The sequence below is a fragment of the Phoca vitulina genome, unplaced genomic scaffold (assembly GCF_004348235.1).
Source record: "Phoca vitulina isolate PV1807 unplaced genomic scaffold, GSC_HSeal_1.0 scaffold73, whole genome shotgun sequence".
In the NCBI taxonomy this organism is placed as follows: Eukaryota; Metazoa; Chordata; class Mammalia; order Carnivora; family Phocidae; genus Phoca; species Phoca vitulina.
In genome coordinates, this window is record NW_022589776.1 from 108,284 (window position 1) to 132,348 (window position 24,065).

General features: G+C 38.7%; 1 protein-coding gene and 1 pseudogene across 8 annotated transcripts in view; one reads left to right on the forward strand and one right to left on the reverse strand.

The window, feature by feature from the left end:
- The window catches only part of LOC116625083, a 1,140-nt pseudogene extending 298 nt beyond the window's left edge, over window positions 1–842 (reverse strand).
- Window positions 1–24,065, forward strand: part of DNM3 (dynamin 3) — a 543,403-nt gene that overhangs the window by 41,403 nt on the left and 477,935 nt on the right. The window lies entirely within an intron of this gene.

Consider the following 24,065-nt stretch of genomic DNA (forward strand, 5'->3'; position numbering starts at 1 on the left):
TTTCTTTCTTTCTTTCTTTCTTTCTTTCTTTCTTTCTTTCTTTCTTTTCTTTCTTTCTTTCTAGATTTTATTTATTTCTTAGAGAGAGAGAGATCACAAGTAGGCAGATAGGCAGAAGGAGAGTGAGAAGCAGGCTCCCGCTGAGCAGGGAGCCCAATGCGGGGCTCGATCCCAGGATGCTGGGATCATGACCTGAGCCGAAGGCAGACGCTTAACTGACTGAGCCACCCAGGCGCCCCAAGTCATCAGGAGTTTCTTGGGCACAGGGGCTGGGGCCTCTGGGGGTGCAACAAGGTGCACCAGCACAGAGCCATAGCGGCCAGTCACCTTGCCTGGAACAGTGTGGGGTTTGCTGATCTTGTTCCCCTAGTAGTTTCACAGCACAGGGACAATGGAGAGCTTGGCCAGGATGATGGCTCCATGGATGGCAGTGGCTACCTCCTGGAACACTTAACACCCAGACCGATGTGTCCACTGTAATCTCCGATGGCAACAAACATCTTGAACCTGGTCTCCTGGGCAGCACAGGTCTGCTTTTGCACAGGCATAATCTTCAAAACCTCATCCTTGAGGGATGCCTCCAGGAAAGAGTCAATGATCTCAGATTCTCTGATTGGCAGGGAGAAGAGATAGATCTCCTCCAGGGACTTGATCTTTATGTCCTTAGCCAGGCGGCCCAGCTTGATGACGGAGATCCACTCCTTGTCGTCGGCCTTGCCTCCTAGAACTCCACAAGCTCTGTGGCCTCCACCTTGCCCCGACCATAGCTGCAACTCTGGCCCCAGATGCCGCTGCTGTGGCCTTCCATGCCAGGGCCCCTGAGCCCTTCCAAACCACTGGCATCATCCGCCATTTGGTGTTTTCTCAGAGAAGAAGCTGGTTTCAGTCTCAATGAAATTCCTTGAGGTCTGAGAGAGAGAGTTTCTGGTTGGAAGAATACTCTGTGGTTTCTTGGTAGAAACAGTAGCCCATGGATTGTGATTTGGTTCTGGTGTTCCCTCTGGGGGATTCATATTAATGATGGAAGAGGCAGAGGTTGGTTAAATCTATCACCTCCTGAAGTGGTTCTTTTCTTCAGAATAAAGGAAAAGAATATGCATCATCTTCTCTGTGATTCTTTTCCTAACATTGCCTTGTAATCCTCCACACTGGACCCAGCCTGGTTAATCACCTGCTCCTCTGAATTATCCATGAATCTTATCCTTAGGTACATATTGCAGCCCTCATGCTATACTGTGTTCTCTTGTATATAAGCCTGGCTTCCCTACAAGGCTTTGAGTTTTGTATCAGTTAGACTTTGCACTGCAACAAATCACATCAAAACTTAGTGGCTTAGAATAGCAGCCATTTATGTAGCTCATGATTTTGTGGAATCAGCAGTTTGGGCTGTGCTCAGCAGGGCTCAGCTGATTTTTGCTGGGACTCACTTACATGGACAGCTGCTGGGTCAGAGGAGTCTGGCTGATTGATGATTGGGACACCTTAGTTATTCTCTTGTGGTTTCTAATTCTTCAACGGGCTGCTTGAACTTGTTGACATAATGGCTACAGGGTTCCCAAGAGCATCAAGAGGGCTAAACCTTAATGTGCAGGAACTTTTCAAATTTCTGCTTCTGATACAATTGCTACTATCTCATTGTCTAAAACAAGTCATACGGCCAACCCCAGGGTCAGTGTGGGAGAGCACTATCAAAGGGCATGGATAGAGGATGTGTGAACAAATGGAGCCCTTCCTGTAGTCAATCCACTACAATTCCTTAATGTCAGGATTACATCGTACTCATCTTTATATCCTTAGCTTGTACCATGTGTTTGGCATAAGGTAGGTGCGTGGGAAATGCTGAACTGATGTGTACAGTTATCTGACTCCATTAGTGTGAACCCAAATTTGAGTAATCTTTGGGATACAGAGAGAGCATTAAGGCAGTGCTCTGGGATGCTGAGCTTTAGGGGACTCTGGTGCTGGCTGACTAGGAGTTGAAGAGGTGAAGGATGTGCCAGCAGGCCAGAGATGTCCCACCTAGAGATTATGCTCTACCTTCCTCTAAATCCTGTTCCAAGTAAAATGAACTCCTAAATTCTCTACCTAAATGGCCTTAAGTTGCTTTCAGGACCTGTGTAGGTCTCTCTCTCTCTTTTTTTTCTACTAAAGGAAGACCGCACCAATGTGTACCTCCTAGGCCCAAGAGATGGCCAAGGGGTAGCATTTGCACAATGAAGATTAGAGTGGGTGGACATTGGACTTTGGGTTGAGGTACCTGTAACCTTGCTTTGGAGGTTCCAGAGGGTGTGGAATGGAACTGGGGGTAGGATGAGACATATATAGGCCCCAGGCTAGGGTCCCCTTTGCCTTGGACTGCAGAGGTTGGGAGGTGGCCTAACCAGGGATCTTAAAAGGCTATTGACAGTAGTGGGACTCTTCTAGGGGCTGGACTGGTCTTAACTTGAATTCTGGGAGTTTTGATTAAATCAAATGACTTCAGGAATATAATGAACTAAAAAACTGCTAAATAGCTGTTTAACTTATTATATTTTATGGCAGTAAATGAATGTGGTGCTTCTTTTGTGAGATTATGAACGAAATTTTGGCTCCTGTCAATATATGGCGAATTTGTGAGATTATAATCTCGCTTTTAGGAAATGTGTCAAGTTGTTAAACTAGTTTTCCTCTATAAATGGTGAAGTCTTTTATTTGTAGTCTAAATGATTAGTCTACAGAGCCTCCTGGATAGTAATAAAGTCAGTACTGGGGCGACTGGCTGGCTCACTTGGTGGAATGTGCGACTTAATCTCAGAGTTGTGAGTTTGAGCCGCACATTGGGTGTAGAGATTACCTAAAAATAGAATCTTTAAAAGAAAAAAAAATGAGTACCAATTTACACAGGACTTTAGCGTTTATAAATTTAATGTGGACTAGAGGGGATTGTAATAGAAGTTCAGCATAGTGAGGCATTTAAAATAGTTTTAAGAGATGGAAAGCTGGAGGGCAAAGCAGATACAGGCATACCTCTGAGCTATTGCAGTTTCAGGTCCAGACCATTGCAATAAAGTGAATATCACAGTAACTCGAGTCAAATGAATTTTTTGGTTTTCCGGTGTATAAAAGTTATGTTTACACTATATTGTAGTCTGTTAACTGTGAAATAGCATTATGTCTAAAAAATGTACATACCTCAATTAAAAATATTTTATTGCTGAAAAATGCTAAGTATCATCTGAGCTTTCAGCAAGTTATCTTTTTGCGGGTAAAGGGTCTTGCTTCAATGTTGATGGCTGCTGACTGCTCAGGGTGTTGAAGGCTGGGGTGGCTGTGGCAATTTCTTAAAATAAGACAACAGTGAAGTTTCCTGCATCAACTGACTCTTAATTTCACGACAGTTTGTAGCATGTGATGCAGTTCGCATAGCATTTAACCACAGTAGAACTTCTTTCATAATTGGAATCAATCCTCTCAAACCCTGCCTCTGCTTTATCAACTACGTTAGGTAGTGTTCTAAATCCTTTGTTGTCGGGCGCCTGGGTGGCTCAGATGGTTAAGCGTCTGCCTTCGGCTCAGGTTATGATCCCGGGATCCTGGGATTGAGTCCCGCATCGGGCTCCCTGCTAGGCGGGGAGCCTGCTTCTCCCTCTGCCTCTGCCTCTCTCTCTCTCTGACTCTCATGAATAAATAAAACATTAAAAAAAAAAAAATCCTTTGTTGTCATTTCAACAATCTTCATGGCATCTTCACCAGGAGTAGATTCCATCTCAAGAAACCACTTTCTTTGCTCATCTGTAAGAGGTAACTTCTCATCCATTCAAGTTTTATCATGAGATTCCAGCAGTTTAGTCTCATCTTCAGGCTCCACTTGTCATTCCAGTTCTCTTGCTGTTTCCACCCCATCTGCAAGTACTTCCTCCTCTGAAGCCTTGGACCCCTCAAAGTCATCCATGAGCGTTGGAATTGACTTCTTCCAAACTCTTATTCATGTTGATATTTTGACCTTTCCTATGAATCACGAATGTTCTTAATGGCATCTGGAATGATGAATCTTTTCCAGAAAGTTTTCAATTGACTTTGCCCAGATCCATCACAGGAATCACTATCTATGGCAGCTCTAACCCTATGAAATATATTTCCTAAGTAAGAAGACTTGAAAGTTAAAATGACTACCTGATTTATGGCCTGCAGAATGGATGCATTAATCATGTCTTACATCTCCATCAGAGCTCTAGGGTGATCAGGTATACTGTCAATGAGCAGTAATATTTTGAAAGGAATCTTTTCTTCTGAGCAGTAGGTCTCAATAGTGGGCTTAAAATATTCAGTAAACCATGTTGTAAACAGATGATGTACTGTTATATAGGCTTTGTTGTTCCATTTCTAGAGCACAGGCAGAGTATATTTAGCATACTTCTTAAGGGCCCTAGAGTTTTCAGGATGGTAAATGAGCATTGTCTTCAACTTAAAGTCACCAGCTGCATTAGCCCCTAATAAGAGAGTCAGCGTGTCCTTTGAAGCTTTGAAGCCGGATAATGACTTCTCTTCTCTAATTATGAAAGTCCCAGATGGCATATTCCAGAAGAAGACTGTTTCATCTACACGGAAAATCTGTTGTTTAGTGTAAATGATGTAGTTTTGGAATAGAGGTGAGGTTTGGTGGGGTGGGATCCAGAGCCGAAGGCCAAGAAAAAATTCTTGAGATGTCTTTGGTGCAAAAAGGTAGTTTTATTAAAGCCCTGGACAGAAAGAGCTGTACAGGGTTGTAAGGGGCAATTGATTATATACTATGGGGCTGGGGCAGGTAAGGAAAAAGGGAGGTTTTCAAAAGAACTTTCATATGCTAAAGAGGACCTACAAGATTCTGGAGGCCTTGCCATCATCAAGTTAAGATTGTTTTTCCCTCTAGTAAAGCATTAACATTAAGACAGTTGGGAGCGTCCTGGAAGAATGTCACACATGTCCCACCCAGGAGTAGAGGGGGAGGGGGAAGGTTGCACGGTATCAGTTTATGCTTTGTCTTCAGCTAGCCTTCTGCTCCCTTATCATTACCACCTTCATTAATTATCTTAGCTCAATCTGCTGGATGACTTGCTGCAGCTTCTACATCAGCACTTGCTGCTTCACCTTGCATTTGTATGTTATGGAGACGGCTGCTTTCCTTACACCTCATGAACCAACCTCTGCTGGCTTCAGACTTTTCTTGTGCAGCTTCCTCACTTCTCTGAGCCTTCACAGAATTGAAGAGAGTTAGGGCCTTGCTCTGGATTAGGCTTTGGCTTAAGGAAATTTAGGTCTTCTATCCAGACCACTAAAACTTTCTTCATATCAGCAGTAAAGCTGTTTCACCTTCTTTTCTTTCTTTCTTTTTTTTTAAAGATTTATTTATTTATTTTAGAAAGAGAGAGGGAGAGTGCGTGTGGATGTGCGCACACTGTGAGGAGGGGGCAGAGGGAGACAAGCAGACTCTCTGCTGAGCGTGGAGCCCACCATGGGGCTTGTTCCCAGGATCCTGAGGTCATGACCTGAGCTGAAACCAAAGGTTGGACACTTAACCAGCTGAGCCACTCAGGCACCCCAAGCTGTTTCACTTTCTTATCATTTATGTATTTATATATGCACTTTAAATTTACTTCAAGAATTTTTTCTTTGCGTTCACAACTTGGCTGTCTGGAGCAAGAGACCTAGCTTTTGGCCTGTCTCAGCTTTTGGCATGCCTTCCTCACTGAGCTTAATCATTTCTAGCTTTTGATTTAAACTGAACAATGTGCAGCTCTTTGACTTGAACACTGAGAGACCATTGTTGGGTTATTAGTTGGCCTAATTTCAGTATTGTTTTGTTTTAGGCATTAGGGAGGCCAGAGGAGAGGGAGAATGACAGGGAATAGTCAGTGGAGCAGTCAGAAGGCATACGACCTTTGTGGATTAAGTTTGCTGTCTTCTTATATGGGTGCAGTTCTTAGTGCCCCAGAACAACTGCAATAGTAACAACAAAGATCACTGATCACAGATCACTGTAACAACTATAATAACAAAGAAAAAGTTTGAAATATTTTGAGAATTAGCAACATGTGACATAGAGACATGAAATAAGCAAATGCTGTTGGAAAAATGGCTCTGATCGACTCCCTTGACACAGGGTTGGCACAGGCCTTCAGTACGTAAAAAATGCATTATCTGCAAAGTGCAACAAAGTAAAGTACATTAAAAGGAGGTATGCTTGTATAAGAAACAACTGGGCGACTTGTGTTACTGTGGCTAAAATGAATTTCAGAGATACTTTCTTTTGTCTCCTCCCCTCTTCTGCCCACCTCCCTCTTCTTTAAAGAATCCCATTGGTCAGTAAGTTGTTACATGGAAAATTACCTTTGCCTCTGTTATTTACAGTATGCTTTTAGGAATTTTGGAATGATATGGGAGTCCTTAACAGAAAAGTTAGAATCAAAGCTTATTGCATTCTGGCTATGGCTTGAATTTGAAATAAGAAAGGGCAAACATAAAAGTTGTAGTCTTATAATCTGAGGATTAAGTTAAGAAGTCATTAGCAATGAACATGTGTCTAGTAATTTCATTTACAAGCCATTTGATTAATGACTACACTGTAAACATTTCTTCAGATTCACATAGCTGTCTTAAAGCTGAATTGTTTTTGCAAGTTGGCACACAGTTATCTTTTCTGGTTTAATGTTTGAAAGACTCATTACATATCTTCTTACTAGAAAGTTATTTCCCATTGGTTATAGTAGAATTATATTTTAATGTGATATGATTGGATAATAACACATTATCATCAGGAGAAGGTAGATTTATCAGGCAATTGAATTACTGGAGATGTTATTGCTGTGAGGGAAAACCCAATTACCCCTGGGTTGTGGACAAGGAACTTCCTGTTTCCTACTGGAGATCTAAAATTGATTACATTCAGGCTAGTAGACTTATGCTGTAATTCCTAGAATCACAAGATTCTAGAGATATTAGGACTTTAGAAGCTATCTAATCCCACACCCTCATTTAAAAATAGTTATTTGGGTGAAAGTTCTCTTGCTCAAAGTCACAGTGGAATCAGAACCCAAAGACCATAATAGCCCTGACCATTACTTCTAAATACAGAGTGTCTCTTCTCTGTTTATACAAGGTATACGTTCTGAATAAATGAATAAAATCTTAAAAACAAACAAAACAAAAAACCTGGGATCGAGTACTGATTGGGCTCCCCACTCAGCAGGGAGTCTGCTTCTCCCTCTCCCTCTCTCTCCCTGTCAAATAAATAAATAAAATTTTTATACATTCTGGAGGCAGGATCTTTTAAAATTTTGTTTACATTGGGGCGCCTGCATGGCTCAGTAGTTAAGCGTCTGCCTTCGGCTCCGGTCATGATCTCAGGGTCCTGGGATCGAGCCCCGCATTGGGCTCCCTGCTCCGCGGGAAGCCTGCTTCTCCCTCTCTTGCTCCCCCTGCTTGTGTTCCTTCTCTTGCTGTGTCTTTCTCTGTCAAATAAATAAAATCTAAAAAAAAAAAAATTATTTTGTTTGCATCTAATATTTAAAAGGTTTTCTATAGTTTTCATGGATGCATTAACTAGAAAAAGTCTTAGTCTTTTTTTAAAGTAAGTTCTTTGATTTACCTTTGTTATTGCCGGGGTGTATCACAGTAGCAAAATCGTTCCATTCTTCCTCTTCTTTTTTTCAGTATAATTGACACACAATGTTACATTAGATTTAGTTATAAAGCATAGTGATTCAACAACTCTCAATGTTATGCTATCCTCACCACAAGTGTAGCTATTGATGTGAAGTGGGCTGGGAGTGAGCGGTCCAGAAAGAATTCTTGAGACGTTTTCTGGGTAAAAAGGTGTTTTTTATTAAAGTCTGGGGACAGGACCCACGAGCAGAAAGAGCTGCCCTGGGATTGTGAGGAGCAATTGATTGTATACCTTTAAGTTGGGAGGGGCAGAGATAAAGGAAGTTTTCAAAAGGATTTTCATATGTTAAAGAAGACTTGGGCGCCTGGGTGGCTCAGTTGTTAGGCAACTGCCTTCGGCTCAGGTCATGGTCCCAGGGTCCTGGGATTGAGTCCCATATCGGGCTCTCTGCTCCGTGGGAAGCCTGCTTCTCCCTCTCCCACTCCCCCTTGCTTGTGTTCCCTCTCTCGCTGTGTCTCTCTCTGTCAAATAAATAAATAAAATCTTAAAAAAAAAAAAAAAGAAGAATACTTACAGGATCCTTGAGGGATCAACCTTGGCAAGCTAAGGTTGCTTTTTGCTGCTAGCAAAGCATTAACATTAAGGCAATTGTGAGTTCCTTGAGGAATGTCACTCTGCCTGTCTCAAGTACTTGCAAGTTGTAAGGAAATTTAATTTTATCTACACTTCTTTTGCCTTTGTTCTCCTCATCAGCTACTATCTGTCACCATGCAATGCTATTACAATACCATCAACTGTAGTCCCTATGCTCTACCAATCATTCCATTCTTTATGGATCTTTCCCCAATGAATTGTGGGACCCATAAAAAAGGTAAATCTTGTATTTATTTTTGTTGTGCTTTATTTACTTTTAAATAGGTGATTCTTTCACAAAATTTCTACTTTAACATTTCTTTGATAATTTATAAAGACATTTATGCAACCTACAAATGTATAAATATGTATGTATCTTGTCAGTATTTGAAAAGATTTGAGATTTATTTCATTTGCTGTTAGTATATTATAACCAAATTATTAAGTTATTTTAAGGTGTGTCATGCTAATGTAGTTTTTTCCCATTGTTTTTTTTTCCCAATTGAAACAAATGGAACCTTTAGAATATATAAATAAACCAGTCCTTGCAATCTGATTAATTTTAAAAAGGAATGTGACTCCATTATGCTGTCTGTAATCTGTCTTATATTTTCTTGACCCATGTGGTCAAGAAATTCTTGGTTATCCTCTGCTTTTTCTTTTATTTCTTAGTATTCTTTTTTTTTATTATTATATTACCTATAGTTAGAAATCAGCTGGTTATTATCATTATATGTTAAGAATGTAGAGGGATTTTTGTTTTTCTTTATGATTAGGAAAAACATTTGCTTGTAAAGTGTGAAAAAATAGTAATGTTATATTTGCAATAGAGTTTTGAAGCCAATTCCCAGGGCTACACAGTGAAAAAAGATAGTGGAGCTGGGAATAAAACCAAGGTCATATGAGATTCATTTTTCTTAGTGGATAGGAAATAACATCACTTCCCCAGAGAACAAACTCTGTAGCTATTAGAAACAAGAGTTCTGGGGCACCTGGCTGGCTCAGTCTGTAGAACATGTGACTCTTGATCTTGGGGTTGTGAGTTTGAGCCCCAAGTTGGATGGAGAGATTGCTTAAAAATCTTAAAAAAAACAAAACAAGAGTTCTTAATTTAGATTATAATACTCGCGTAGATGCAAGAAATAATAGGTACAGGGAACTTCTAGCATCTTATTGTTGGCTGGAAGTCTGATTCTGCTAAAAGAAGAGGAAGGCATTATAATGAAAGGACCCCAAAATAGGTGTCAATTTCCATTTGCCTGGCCTTGTGGCCTTAAGTAAATAATTTAACTGTTTTTAGCCTTCAGGCAATAATACCTGTCTTTCCAAACTTCTAAGTTTATTGTGAGGATTAAATGTGATAATGCACGTGAAAATATTTTGTAAATAGTGCTGTACAGATGTGAGTTAGCATTAAGCCAGAGCATCTGATGCATTCTCCTTTTATCTTGCCAACAGTGTCATCTCTTTGAAGGTGGACAAAGCCAGAGAATTACAATTCTGTATCTTTTAATGACTATCAAAGAATATATTGGTGATATGGCCTTAAAAGGAATTCTGGGAAAGGTGACCTTATTAGAGTTTATAATGTCAAGGCAAGGTGGTACTGTATATCATTTTTAAAAAGTAGATTTTGGGGTGCCTGGATGACTCAGTTAACCGTCCAACTGTTGATATCCACTCAGGTCACGAACTCAGGGTCATGAGATTGAGCCCCAACTGGGGCTCTGCGCTGGGCCTGGAGCCTGCTTAAGATTCTCTTTCTCCCTCTCCCTCTCCCTCTCCCCTCCCCCCCCCCCCCCCTGGGCCCCTTTTAAAAAAAAAAAAAAAAGAAAAAAGAAAAAGTAGTTTTTAAGAAGTTTAGAGAAAAAGATATTTTAAAGGAACTGTGACCTATGAAGATGGTGATAATAAAAAATGAAATTCTGATGATATACTTGTGAATGATCTAAACAGTAGAGAAAGGTTTACAGGCAAGGTATTTTATCTAACAAAGCCAGCGATACAGACAACTCTCTGAGCACAAAGGTCACAGGAAATATACAAAATATCAAGGAAGGAGCATGTAACTAAGAAAAAATACAAGAGTAGCATTTATTTAAAATGGAGTTGGTGACTTTCCCATATAGTACAATTGGCTTTAAAATATGCATCTAACAGAACATATTTCAAAGTTAGAACAGTGGCTACTAGCTACTCCCTGGTTATGACTGGAAAAGAATTCAAATGAAAGTTTAGGTGTGATAGTGTTAGGGAAGCTAAAACTGGGAATTACCTGAGGTTTATGAAAAGGTTAGGGCAAATAAACCAATAAAAACAAGTTAAAGACAGGAGAACAGGACTCTTGTTTGTTTTTTAAAATTGAAGCTCTTTCCAGAAGATAGTGGAGGATAAGGTCGCTGATTAGGGAAGATGAAAAGCCTCTTAAAACTATTCTTTACTGGAAATACATTGCAGAGACTGACTGAATATTCACCAGGGATAGTTGTAGGAGGTGAAACATTTGGGTTTAAGTGTCTTTCTTTTTAGCGTTACTGTTTAATGTATTCGGTTGGTGTAGCCATTGTGCATGCATGGATGTCTGGACGTGTTGTAGTCCATCCTGATCTAAATTTAAGCCTCATTTTGTGTTCCTCTGATTAGGATTTACCAGTCACAGTTTATAGATTTTTAGTGATACCGAATGCTGAGAATGAGGGTATAAGAAAAAATTGATGAGAAAAACTACATGTTTACCAGCCTCTAGTCTACAAATCATTCCTAATTATTTGTAGTAAGATCAATGAATCAACTGATGATCATGGATACAGTTCTTCAGATATCTATTCTCAGTGTGGGGATCTGTCAGTTAAAGGACCAGAAAGAACATTAAGAGCACCTTATAATGCCTGGGGATCCCTTATTAAACCTCTCTTCCAAAGCTGATATGATATGTAGCAACTTAAAATGAGCTATTTATTTGGTTGTGCATTCTCATTTACATTTTATGTTCAAATTCTTTATAGCTTATATCAAAAGAGAAGAATAGAGCCTGGCAGCAACCCCTTTTGTAAGGCCATATTTAAAGTTTAGTTTGATATTGTACTGTAAGAGGGATGCTAAAAATAATGTTCATAGTGAATCTGTTTTCCAGTTTTATTTTAAGATTTGGCTTTTTAAAGCTATCTTTAGCCTTGTATGGAAGTACTTATTCCATGAATTTATATAGAAGTAGCATTTCTGGCCAAGTAGAAAAAAAAAATGACTAGTTGATTCATTTTCCTAGAAAACTAACAGATGCTTTCCTAGAGATAAAACATAATCAAATTTATTTAAAATTGACTTGATGACTTTCCTGTAGTAAAGCTGGCTTTAAAACATGCATTTAACATAACATATTCAAAGTTAGAATAATGGCTACCAGCTACTCCTTGACTCTGAATTAAAAAGAATTCATATGAAGTTTTAGATGTCAGTTGAATTAACTTATAAGCAAATTCCAATGGGGAAAGAAATCATTAAGTTGGCACTTTTTTTTTTTTTTGACACTGCTTCTGCAAAATAAATTTGAGATTTATAGAGTGGCCTTAGTTCATGCTAGAATAGTAATAACTCCTAATTCTGTATGTGTGTGTATGGAGGGTAAGGGTGTGTATAAATCTATCTAGGAGGGTATCTTTTTAGTCTTGATTATTAGACACTAATTATAGAAGCAAAATGTAAGCAGTGATGCATCCTGAACTGAAGGTAAAGTAACAATGGACATGGTTTCTAAAAGTCACTCTACATGGTTGTTGAAAAAATCTGTATATATATATATATATATAATGTTATGTTAGTCACCATACAGTACATCATTAGTTTTTGATGTAGTGTTCCATGATTCATTGTTTGCGTATAACACCCAGTGCTCCATGCAATACATGCCCTCCTTAATACCCATCACCGGGCTAACCCATCCCCCCATCCCCCCTCCCCTCTAAAACCCTCAGTTTGTTTCTCGGAGTCCATAGTCTCTCATGGTTTTTCACCCCCTCCGATTTCCCCCCCCTTCATTTTTCCCTTCCTTCTCCTAATGTCCTCCATGCTACTCCTTATAATAATAAGTGAAACCATATATGATAATTGACTTTCTCTGCTTGACTTATTCACTTAGCATAATCTCCTCCAGTCCCATCCGTGTTGATGCAAAAGTTGGGTATTCATCCTTTCTGATGGCTGAGTAATATTCCATTGTATATATGGACCGCATCTTCTTTATCCATTCATCTGTTGAAGGGCATCTCGGCTCTTTCCACAGTTTGGCTATTATGGACATTGCTGCTATGAACATTGGGGTGCATATGGCCCTTCTTTTCACTACATCTGTGTCTTTGGGGTAAATACCCAGTAGTGCAGTTGCTGGGTCATAGGGTAGCTCTATTTTTAATTTTTTGAGGAACCTCCATACTGTTTTCCTAAGTGGCTGTACCAACTTGAATTCCCACCAAAATACAGCATCCTTTCCTGATTAAAACTCCTCACCGTATAGGGATAGAGGGAACATTTCTCAATTTCATAAAATCCATCTATGAAAAACCCACAGTGAATATCATTCTCAATGGGGAGAAGCTGAGAGCCTTTCCCTTAAGATCAGGAACACGTCAAGGATGCCCACTCTCGCCACTATTGTTCAACATAGCACAGAAGTCCTAGCAACAGCAATCAGACAACAAAAAGAAATAAAAGGTATTCAAATTGGCAAAGAAGACGTCAAACTCTCTCTCTTTGCAGATGATATGATACTTTATGTGGAAAACCCAAAAGACTCCACCCCCAAATTACTAGAACTCATACAGCCATTCAGTAATGTGGCAGGATACAAAATCAATGCACAGAAATCAGTTGCTTTCTTATACACTAACAATGTAACTGTAGAAAGAGAAATTAGAGAAACAATTCCATTTACAATAGCACCAAAAACCATAAGATACCTTGGAATAAACCTAACCAAAGAGGTAAAGGATCTATACTCTAGGAACCACAGAACACTCATGAAAGTAATTGAAGAAGACACAAAAAGATGGAAAAACATTCCATGCTCTTGGATCGGAAGAATAAGCATTGTTAAAATGTCTGTGCTGCCCAGAGCAATCTATACCTTCAACGCCATCTTTCAAAATACGAACGGCATTTTTCAAAGCGCTGGAACAAACAATCCTAAAATTTGTATGGAATCAGAAAAGACCCCGAATCGCCAAGGAAATGCTGAAAAAGAAAAACAAAGCTGGAGGCATCACATTGCCTGATTTCAAGCTATATTACAAAGCTGTGATCACCAAGACAGCATGGTACTGGCACAAAAACAGACACATAGACCAATGGAACAGAATAGAGAGCCCAGATATGGACCCTCAACTCTATGGTCAAATAATCTTCGACAAAGCAGGAAAAAATATGCAATGGAAAAAAGACAGTCTCTTTAATAAATGGTGCTGGGAAAATTGGACAGCTATATAAGAAGAATGAAACTCGACCATTCTCTTACACCATATACAAAGATAAACTGAAAATGGATGAAAGACCTCCACATGAGACAGGAATCCATCAAAATCCTAGAGGAGAACATAGGCAGTATCCTCTTCGACATTGGCTACAGCAGCTTCTTTCAAGACATGTCTCCAAAGGCAAGGGAAACAAAAGTGAAAATGAACTTTTGGGACTTCATCAAGATAAAAAGCTTCTGCACAGCAAAGGAAACAGTCAACAAAACAAAGAGGCAACCCACGGAATGGGAGAAGATTTTTTCAAATGACACTGCAGACAAAGGGCTGGTATCCAAGACCTATAAAGAACTTCTCAAACTCAACACCCAAAAAACAAATAATCAAGTCAAAAAATGGGCAGAAGACATGAACAGACACTTTTTAAGGAGACATACAAATGGCTAACAGACACATGAAAAAATGTTCATCATCATTAGCCATCAGGGAAATTCAAATCAAAACCACATTGAGATACCACCTTACAGTATCTGTATAGTATACAGAGATACCAGTTAGAATGGCAGAAATTGACAAGGCAAGAAACAACAGATGTTGGAGAGGTTGTGGAGAAAGGGGAACCCTCTTACACTGTTGGTGGGAAAAAATCTGGTTCTTAAAAATATATTAGTTACTGAAAATCTTTCTATGTAACTGACTTTATTATATGGTTTTGCAACCAAACTGCTGGGATGGCCAACAAAGATAGTGCAGAAGGCTTCCATATACCCCACACCCAGTTTCCACTATTACTAAAATCTTACATGAGTACAGTGCATTTGTTACAATTATCAAACCAATATGGATGTATTTTTTATTAATTAAAGTCCATATTTTATTCATATTTTCTTGTTTTTTTTTTTTTTTTTTTTTTTTTTTATCTCCTGGCCTTTTTCTATTCCAGGATCCCATCCAGGATAGCATACTTCACTTGGTGATCATGTCTGTTTAGGGTCTTCCTGACTATAACAGTTTATCAGACTTCTCTTATTTTTGATGATATTGATAGTTTTGAAGAGTACCAATCAGGCATTTGGTGGAATGTCTCTTAATTGGAATTTATCTGATGTTTTTATCATGGGGTTATATGTTTTTGGGTGAAAGACCAGAGAGGGAAATTGCCCTTTTCATTACATCATATCAAAGGTACATACTATTGGCACGACTTACTAGTATTTTTTTAAAAGATTTATTTATTTTGGAGAGAGGCCCAAGAGCACGCACACGCTCATGTGCACAGGGGGGTGAGGGGGCAAAGGGAGAGGGAGAGAGAATCTCAAGCAGACTCCCCACTGAGTGCAGAGTCCAATGTGGGGCTTGATCTCCTGACCCTGAGATCTTGACCTGAGCGGAAATCAGGAGTCACACTTAACCAACTGAGCCACCCAGGTGCCCAGCATGACTTGTTACTATTGATGTTGACCATTAGCATCTGACTGAGGTAATGTTTGCCAGGTTTCTTTCTATCCCTACTGTATTCTTTGGGCAGAAGTCACTACACTTAAGGAGTGGGCGTTCTGCTCCTCTTCCCAGAGGGTAGATTGTTTATGCAAATTACTTGGAATTCTTCTGCATGGCAGATTTGTTTCTTCTTCATTCATTTATTTATTTTGTCATTTATTTATATCAAAATGGACTCATGGATATTTATTTTACACTTTGGGTTATAATCCAAAGTACTTTATTTATTTGGTCACTCAAACTGTTCCCTTGGGTGTTCTTTCAGTTGGCTCCTGCATCCCTTTGACAAACTTCCATCATTGTGCATGTGCATGTGTGTGTTTTGAGCACTTCTTTGCTTTCTATCACTGTAAGATGCTCCAGGATCATCTTTTATATTTCCTGTCCTGGTTCCAGAATCAGCTATTTCTCCAAGGAGCCCTGGTTCCTTTTATGGAGAATGGTATTAGAAACCAAGATCCAGATGGTGTGCTCATTGCTAGTGGTATGTAGTTGCTTCTAGGCCCTCTCAGCTGACAGAGCAGGGAGATATATATGTGTATATGTATCTGTATATATAAAAGCTGTGTATATACATGTATTTATAAATATTTCTGTATATGCCCATCTGCTTTTATGTTAAATTAAATGAGTGCATATTGATATCTCCAACTCTAATCCATTACCACATGGATAATTATAGCCTACCCTTCCTGATTATCTGTAATTTCTCATTCCAACAGTAAGAAACTTGGCTCCGGCCATCCATTTATTTACTTAATTGTTCATTCCAGTACACATGTATAGCAGTAACAGAATTGTTAACTTGTATCCCTGGGGGCGGGGGGTGGGGGGGTTTCCAGCTTTATCAGCCAGAAAAAAGTGGTTATATGCAGTTCCTTTTTGCCTTTACTCTTGTAGATTTCACTCATTTCCACTTATTTAGGTGAGCACTTTCCCCCTCTACACCTTTCAGTGAGGTTGTTTTATACATTTGTAATACAGTTAGAGTGTTTTGTCACATTCTGCATTTCATTCTGGGGTCATTGATTAAAAAAATGCATACCTTCAGGTTCACTCTTTGTGCTGTAAAGTTTTATAGGTTTTAACAATGTGTAGTATCATGTATTCATCACTACAGTGTCATATACCCAAAATTATTTTAATTGTTTAATATTTGACCAATTTTGATTAAAAAACCCAGTGGTTTTTGGAGATTTGATCTAATATAATTTGAAATGTAAGCCAGTTTATTATTTATATGCAGGCACATAAAGTAGCTAAGTAAGCTAAGTTTTAAGTTATCATAAAGATATGTCATAATCTTAAGTATATAATTATATTTTACATATTTAATAAGCACTATGACAAAATTCCTGTAATTTTTCTGGTACAACAGTCATGTCAGACAGTTGCATTCCTTAGTCGTCTCCAAATTATTTGCATTTTCAAAGAAGAGTAAATACTCATCCAAATATGTCTAACCTGGTGTTAGGATTTTAGGTAGTGTTAACAATGAATTACAAACAGGTATGCAGTGTTGGGAAATCTTGCTCTCTAGGGTCAGCCTCCCTTACTTATACCTTAGTGTATTGCTTTATTTCTTGATTCATTTTCAAACCTTCTTCAAGTCTTCTTTTTGACCATCTTCAGGTGGTACCCAAGCCATACCTTCTTTATGAAACAGGGCTACATTTCTTCATTGAACAAGTAATTTTTGAGCATCTTCTATATGTGTGACATTGTGTTAGGGGCAGGGTTCCAGATTATAGATCAGCCAAAATGGGTGGCTAAAATGCTCTCAGAACCAACGGCTCCCAGACTGCTGAGTTTCATAAGTCAATTAAAAAGCAAACAAACAAAAAAACCCCCCAGACTTTGGCAGTGGATGTTAAGTTGCCATCTTTTTTTATTTTGTCAAGTGTGTACATTAAAAATGAACAACAAACAACAAACAAGACTTTTTATGAAGTAGGATTTGTTTTGCCCCTTCCAAATGTCTAATTTAAATTTCATACTATGATCCTTTCTCTAATTAATATAAGCTTCCCCTCCCCCAATCCTTTATTTGAAGACTTTTTTTTCTCACCAACTTAAGCTATTATCCTACTCCACAGATGTCAAGGGTAGACCTTTATTATTATTTATTATTTATTTATTTTTTTAAGGGTAGACCTTTAATGAGTAGAACAGATGTCAGAGATTTGACAGTAGAGAATAATCATGTCTACTTTTTGTCAATCTTTAGATTCTAAGTAAGGGAAATGCTGTGGAGAATTGCTTCTTTGGTTGGAAACCTAAATTAGCACATGCTATTCCATAGTGAATGCTTGCTTAATAAATATCTGCTAAATGAATAAAAAATGAATCTTTTCAAATCATCTCATTCATTAATTTGAAGATAGAATCTAACATCTGACAGGAACTTCCTTTACTGCTAACAATCTGGCATTTTCTATATTTTATAGATGAACATAATAAAAATATGATCTTTGTTCTAATTGGCCAGTGGTAGAATTTAACCTTGGTTTTCTGACTTTGTTGCAACCTTTTTTCTGAATAAGAAATTATTTTAAAATTAGGACATTTCTTATTGTTTTCATTTTGAACCATGTTTCACAAGTAAGCTTTTTATAGAGCATACCATGACATTTTGTGGATTTAGTGATCCTATAAATCTAGCTCCATCACCTCTGAGACCCAGTAAGACTGAGATTAAAAAAAAATTACTTTAAGTCTTTAGGATATAAATAAAAAATGGAATATGCTTATGAAGGTTTAGAGATTTCTAGAATTTAATCAAGAGATGATTTCATTTTCAGAAACTTGTTTTGCCTTATTAAAGAAATACGTGTTCATTGAAGTATATTTAGAAAACAGTTAAAATGATAAGGAGATAAAAACTACCCATAATCTAGTCACCTAGAAGTTAACCACTTTTAATATTTAGGCATAGACTTATCTTATGTTATATTATACTGTTATGCTATATGATTTGAAAATGTAATATATATATATACATACATGTATTAGATACATTATACATTTAGGCTTACTAATTTGATTTTTCACTTAATAGTAGAGAGTGATTTTTTTTATATTAATTATTCTGTTACACCATTCTTAATGATTACTAGTATTGCATTGTCTGATAGGTTCCCCTCTTTTTGGATGTTTATACAGTGGTCCCTTCTTATCCATAGTTTTGCTTCTGCAGTTTTAGTTACCCGCAGTCAGCCATGGTCTGGAAGCAGATGGTCCTCCTGACAGATCATCAGAAGGTCAGTAGTAGCCTCATGCCATGTCACAATACCTGTATCAGTCACATTCTTCATCTCATCATGTAGGCATTTTATCATCTCACATCGCAGGAAGAAGGGTGAGTATAGTACAAGATATTTTAAACGAGAGACCACATTCACACAACTTTTACTATAGTATATTGTTATAATTATTCTATTTTATTATTATTATTTGTTGTTAATCTCTTATTGTACCTAGTTTATAAGTTAAACTTTATCATAGGTATGTATGTGTAGGAAAAACAGTATATATGGGGTCCCGTACTATCCGTGGCTTCAGACATTCACTGGGAGTCTTGGAATGTATCTCCCGTGGATAAGGGAGGGACTCCTGTATTATTTCCAATCACAATTTCATTTTAATCTTGTTAATTGAAGAGGAGGTTATGCTATTTACTTTCTAGGAGAAGGGGATGATGCGGTGTCTTTGAAGCTAAAGTGAAGTAGGGCAGCAGTGCCCTCGAGTGCGGTGAACCACTGCTCCGGGACGCTCCTCTGCTCGCTTGCCTGGCTGCGCTGCCTGGTTGTTGTTAGCCCAGCTGAGAGAGCAGTGGCCTCCGTGGCGTCAGCAGGAACAGAGCTGGCTTCATCGCTGCTCTTTGTCTCGGATTTGGTGCTGGTGTGTTGGGCCCGCTGCTGCCATGTGATGGCTTGTAAGCAGCACTACACACAGGATCTGTAACTCCTTTTGAAAGCTCTATTGTGAGATGCTGCTGAGTTTTAGTGCAGGGGAGGTTTTTGCTAGTGTGTTGCTTTTGGGTTCTTTCAAATGTGAACGTGCCTTCCTCTAAAGAGTCCCAAGTAAGGAAAGCACTAGTCTTAAAGATGAATTAAATTATCCTTTACTTGAAGCCTCCTATAATAGAACAGTAGCATAATAGAGAAGTAAGTGCTCAGATTTCTTTGTCTACTTTGCAATGCAGTTAATCACCATAAGAAAAGTGAGAAATAAGAGGGGAGGTGGGAATCAGGGACGGTTTCATAAGTGAAATGATATTTGAACGGGGCAATCAAGAATGGGTTTGATTTTGCAGTACTAACAAATGACAAGGAAGCGCAGAAATGTGGACAATGGTAGTTACCCAGGGTTTGATTTTTTATTCATTTGTAAAACATTAATTGAGGGACTATGATGTACCAGGAATTACACTAAAATTTGGATACATGAGGATGACATGGTTCCTGCTTTCTAGGAGTTAACAGGATGGTTGGGAAGATGGAAAATAGACGGACATAGCATAGTTGGCTCTGTAATATAGGTTTCTACAAATAATATATAATTCAGAGTAGGGATATCATAGCCGAGCCTCGGCAGAGTAACAGAAGTCTTGTAGGGGCTGATCGCTGAGCTGAGTCTTGAAGGACATGGGGGCCGGTGGGGAGGGGTCTCCAGGTAGAGGAGACTGTGCAAAAGCAAGGGTGTAAGAAAGAAGACTGAATAATCTCCAGGGCGCTGCCGAGAGTTCAGCGTATGGCAAAAGAAGAGATTGCCAAGTGGAGGAGGATTGGCAATACATACTTTACAAGGGCTTGAGTTAAGACAATAAGGGATGGGGAGAAAATCAAGGAGAACTTCCAAATTTTTGCTTGGGTGGTGGTGCCATTCACTATTATAGGAAAAAAAAAAACAACAACCAAAATCAAGGAGGAAGAGATTGGGAAAGCAGTGGGTTCCATTTGGGACATGATGAGTTTGGAGTGCTTGTGATATATTGATATAACAAGTAGAAGTTTGGAGCTCAGAAGAGAGATCAGGACTGCAGATTCGTGAGTGGCAACTACTAGCAGGGAGCCCATGAAACCCCTGAGGGAGAACAGGTAGAGTGAGAAGATGGCTGATAGGAATCCAAGGAGTGCACAATGGGGGACACTAAGGAGGAGGAGGGGGAGGAAGAGTGGGAGGGGATGGAGTGAGGGAGGTTAGCTGAGAAAGCATCAAGAGAGGAGAGGAGAGAGGAAGAGAGAGGTCAGCCATATCAAGTTTGCTGAAAGAACAAAGGAAGATAAATTCTGGAGCACCACTGCTTTTAGAAATAGCGTTGTTGGTGAGGGCAGCCTCAAGGGTAAAGTAGGAGATTGGCCTAAATTTCAGTGGTGGAGGTGTGTGTTAGAAGTCAAGGAGGCATGATTTTAGAATCCTCTTCTGAGAAACTTGGTTGTAGAGGGAGCAGTGAGGGGTGACACTGAGTGGGAGGGGATGAGTGAAATGAGGATAGAGGGAAAGGGTGGTGGTCCTTTGCTTGCTTGTTTCTTCTTCCCAGATGGAGAACTGGGACACTCTTCTAAGAACCACTTAAGAGGGGAGGTTGAAAATGTGGGAGAGAGTCTGGTTGCAAGGAGATCTCAGAGCAGGAAGGAAGGGGGTTCTCAGCACAAATGCATAGCTGTACCAAGATCTTTCTTTCAAAGATGTCGGAGTGATGTTACATGTATATCTACTAGCATGCAGACTATTCTAAATGGGGCTTTAACCCTGTCTCTGTGCATTTATAGTGTTATCCTGTTTCTAACTCTTTACTTTTTCTATTTTGCCCTCAGAAGTCTAAGATCTGAGCCTTTTGGTTTTCCCTCTCACCCCAACTTCCTTCCTCACTCTAGCTTAACCTGTGATCTCAACAAATATTTTTTTCCTAATGTAAATTGATGAACCTCTATAAAAAGTAGAGAATAAAATTTCTTGATATATTCCTCTTAATGTGTTCGTGACATGAATTTCGAAAGTGGTAGGGATCCCTGGAGAGAGGACTTGATGTGTAAGGCAACTAACTTCTTTGGGAGGCAGTTCTTTCTTTAGAAGAAGCTCAGGATGGGATATCAGAATATCAAGCCATAGCCTCAACTCGGTCACTAGTGAGTTCCTGTGACAGCACATGAGTCCCTTAATCCCTCCTTGTCTCGTTCTTCCCTTGTAGCAGGTGGGTACTAAGAACCCTTGTACTTAGCTTCTTTCCTGTCAGGAGAACTGAAGTCCACAATATGTGTATATTGTCACTGCTTTGAAATGTATAGAGTTCAGTGTATATAAGAGATGGTATCATTGTAGTGTCACCTCACCTGGCCGGAATGCAGAAATGCAAAAATGCTTTTGTCCTCAATTTTATAATTTTGACAGTTTAACGATATGGTGTATTATGTTGTAGAAAGCATTTCACATCCTTGATTTTCCATATAACGCTGAGAAAAGACAGCTCTGGGAGACAAGAGCTGAATTAAATAGGCTGTGAGTAACCCAGGTAATATAGCAAAGCCCCTCTGGGTTGCCCTTAGGTGAACAGTGCTGGCTGCTGCCCACAACACCCCACTTTCAGGCAACTCTCCTAACTCGGGGTTATCTGACCTTGACGCCCACTACCAAGTAGGAACTACAGGGAAGGCGTGGTTAAGAGCGGGCACTGGTGGCAGGGAGAAGTGGCAGCCAGTGTTCTGGTAGCAAAGGGAAAGACAGGCACGTTGTAAAATGCCTCCGAAGGACACAATAATAGTCATAAAAAAAGCTCACAATTTGTGCAGGGTTTTCAGGCCTCTTTAATATCCACTGTGGGCATCACTACGTTTTAGCCTAATATAATAATTGGTGTTTTAAATTTATCAAGAGATGTTTAAGTACTTGGTATACTTTGTGTTAAGAATGCCAACAAGAAAATACTAACTATATTTTATAGTTTTCCATTAAAATAAAATTTTGACAATTAAAGTTTAGCTGGGGCCTTTCCCACAGAGTCTCTCACTCTGTTATTATCTCTTTGGAGGATGGCCCAGAGTTAGTGCTTCTTACAGAAATTGCTGAGATAGAGCTGTGATGTGTGGATGGGATAGAAAACCTGGTGCTAGAGGAAGGGAATGTCAAGGAAGCTTCTTGTTGTCAGTTCAAGTTCGTATTTCCATATCACATTTTAAAACATTTTAAGTCTTTATTGCCTTGTGGATCATAAAAAAGTTAATTAATAGGATTTTTTAAAGATTAAAACAACCCTATCCCAGACTGTCCTCTGACCCTGGAGAATACATTAATTTTTATCAGCTTTGGAGTAGCAAATATTCATCTTTTTTTATTCTGACGTGTAGTATTTTTTCCATGTAATACCTTTAATTGAAATGGTAATCTAGAATAGAAATTATTAAAAATCAAATATGGAAGGTCCAGTATATTTCTTTTACCACTTAAAAGATATGAGTATTTTAATTATCCTTTCAGAATTGCCAGGGAACAAAATCAGACTATGGTAAATTGAAAGTAAAAATGCTTATTATTGAATTGTGGTAGCCCTGTTGACATTCAGGAAGGACAAACCTTGAAACCTTCTAAGATCCAAAATTCCTGATGTGAGAAATGTTTTTGTCTTCTACAGGCAAGAGTCTGAAATCTGGACAATGGCTTAAAATCAAAGTAATGACCTGGAGTGTTGTTGACTCTGTAGAAATGTGTTCAGGAGTGATAATCTTTGTTAAAAAGGAGAAACTGTTTTTTAAAAATTGATCAAAGACTTAAATCTCTTATTATTTTATCAACAGTTGGTTCAGTGACAGGTTGTCAGGTGTCTGTCAGGGACTGGGCATATAAAAGTACTCTTACTGGTAAAGAACTACTTGTATTTTTGTGTGTGTGTGTGTGTGTGTTCTGAGTGAAAATTTTCTACAACAGGTATGTTAAGAAAACTTTTTTAAAGGGTTGAACTGGGGTGAAAATCGGGTAATACCATAAAGAGAAGTTCTCACTGAGCGAAATAAGATGTATAGTGTGGCTAATTTTTAAGAAATGTCTTATGTATATAGTTTGATGTCACAGAATGGAGAGTAGCAAATACTGTAACTTAAAAATCACTTTGTTTATTTTTCCTTTGTATTTGGTGCTGTCTTTCTGAATTTTATTTTTCTGGAGATAACTTTTTTTTTGTTAAGTTTATGCTCCCAGATGGTTGTTGACAATAATACCACCTTGCTTTTTTTTTTTTTTTGACACTACAATTTGTAGAGAGCTTTCCCAAGACACTGTCGAATTTAATAAAATATGACACAACTATGTTGGAGGAAGGCCAGCATACTATCGCTATTTTACAAATGAGAGAACAGGGGTTCAGTAACTTGTTTAAGGCCCTAGAGCTAGTGTCGGGACTGAACTCTTTTTTTCTCCTGTAACCTGTTGTCTTTTCATTGGAGCACTTGGTTGATGTGGGAATCGATTAAAGAAGATATTTTGGTTGGAGGTTTTAATTGAGCTTGGAACTTGAAAATTTAACTTGTAGACCTGTAACTTACTGTTAGAAAAGGGAGTTTAAGTAATACTAAGTTGAAAAGGGGTAATAGCTGGAAGTTCTACAGAGACCTTAAATGTTTTAAAGTTTTTACTTTTGTTTTAAACTGTTTTAAGTGTTCTGTATGTTTAAAGTGTTCTACTAAGGGAAAAATAAGCTCAGAGCTAGAATTCATTCTCCACTAGACTTGAGTTCATGGGTCCTGCATTTATTGTGACACATTGGTGCTTGGTGGAAAATATTTTATTGACCAAGTTTAAAATCTGTCAGAGACACAGACTTGATTTTTTTTAAAAAAGATTTTATTTATTTATTT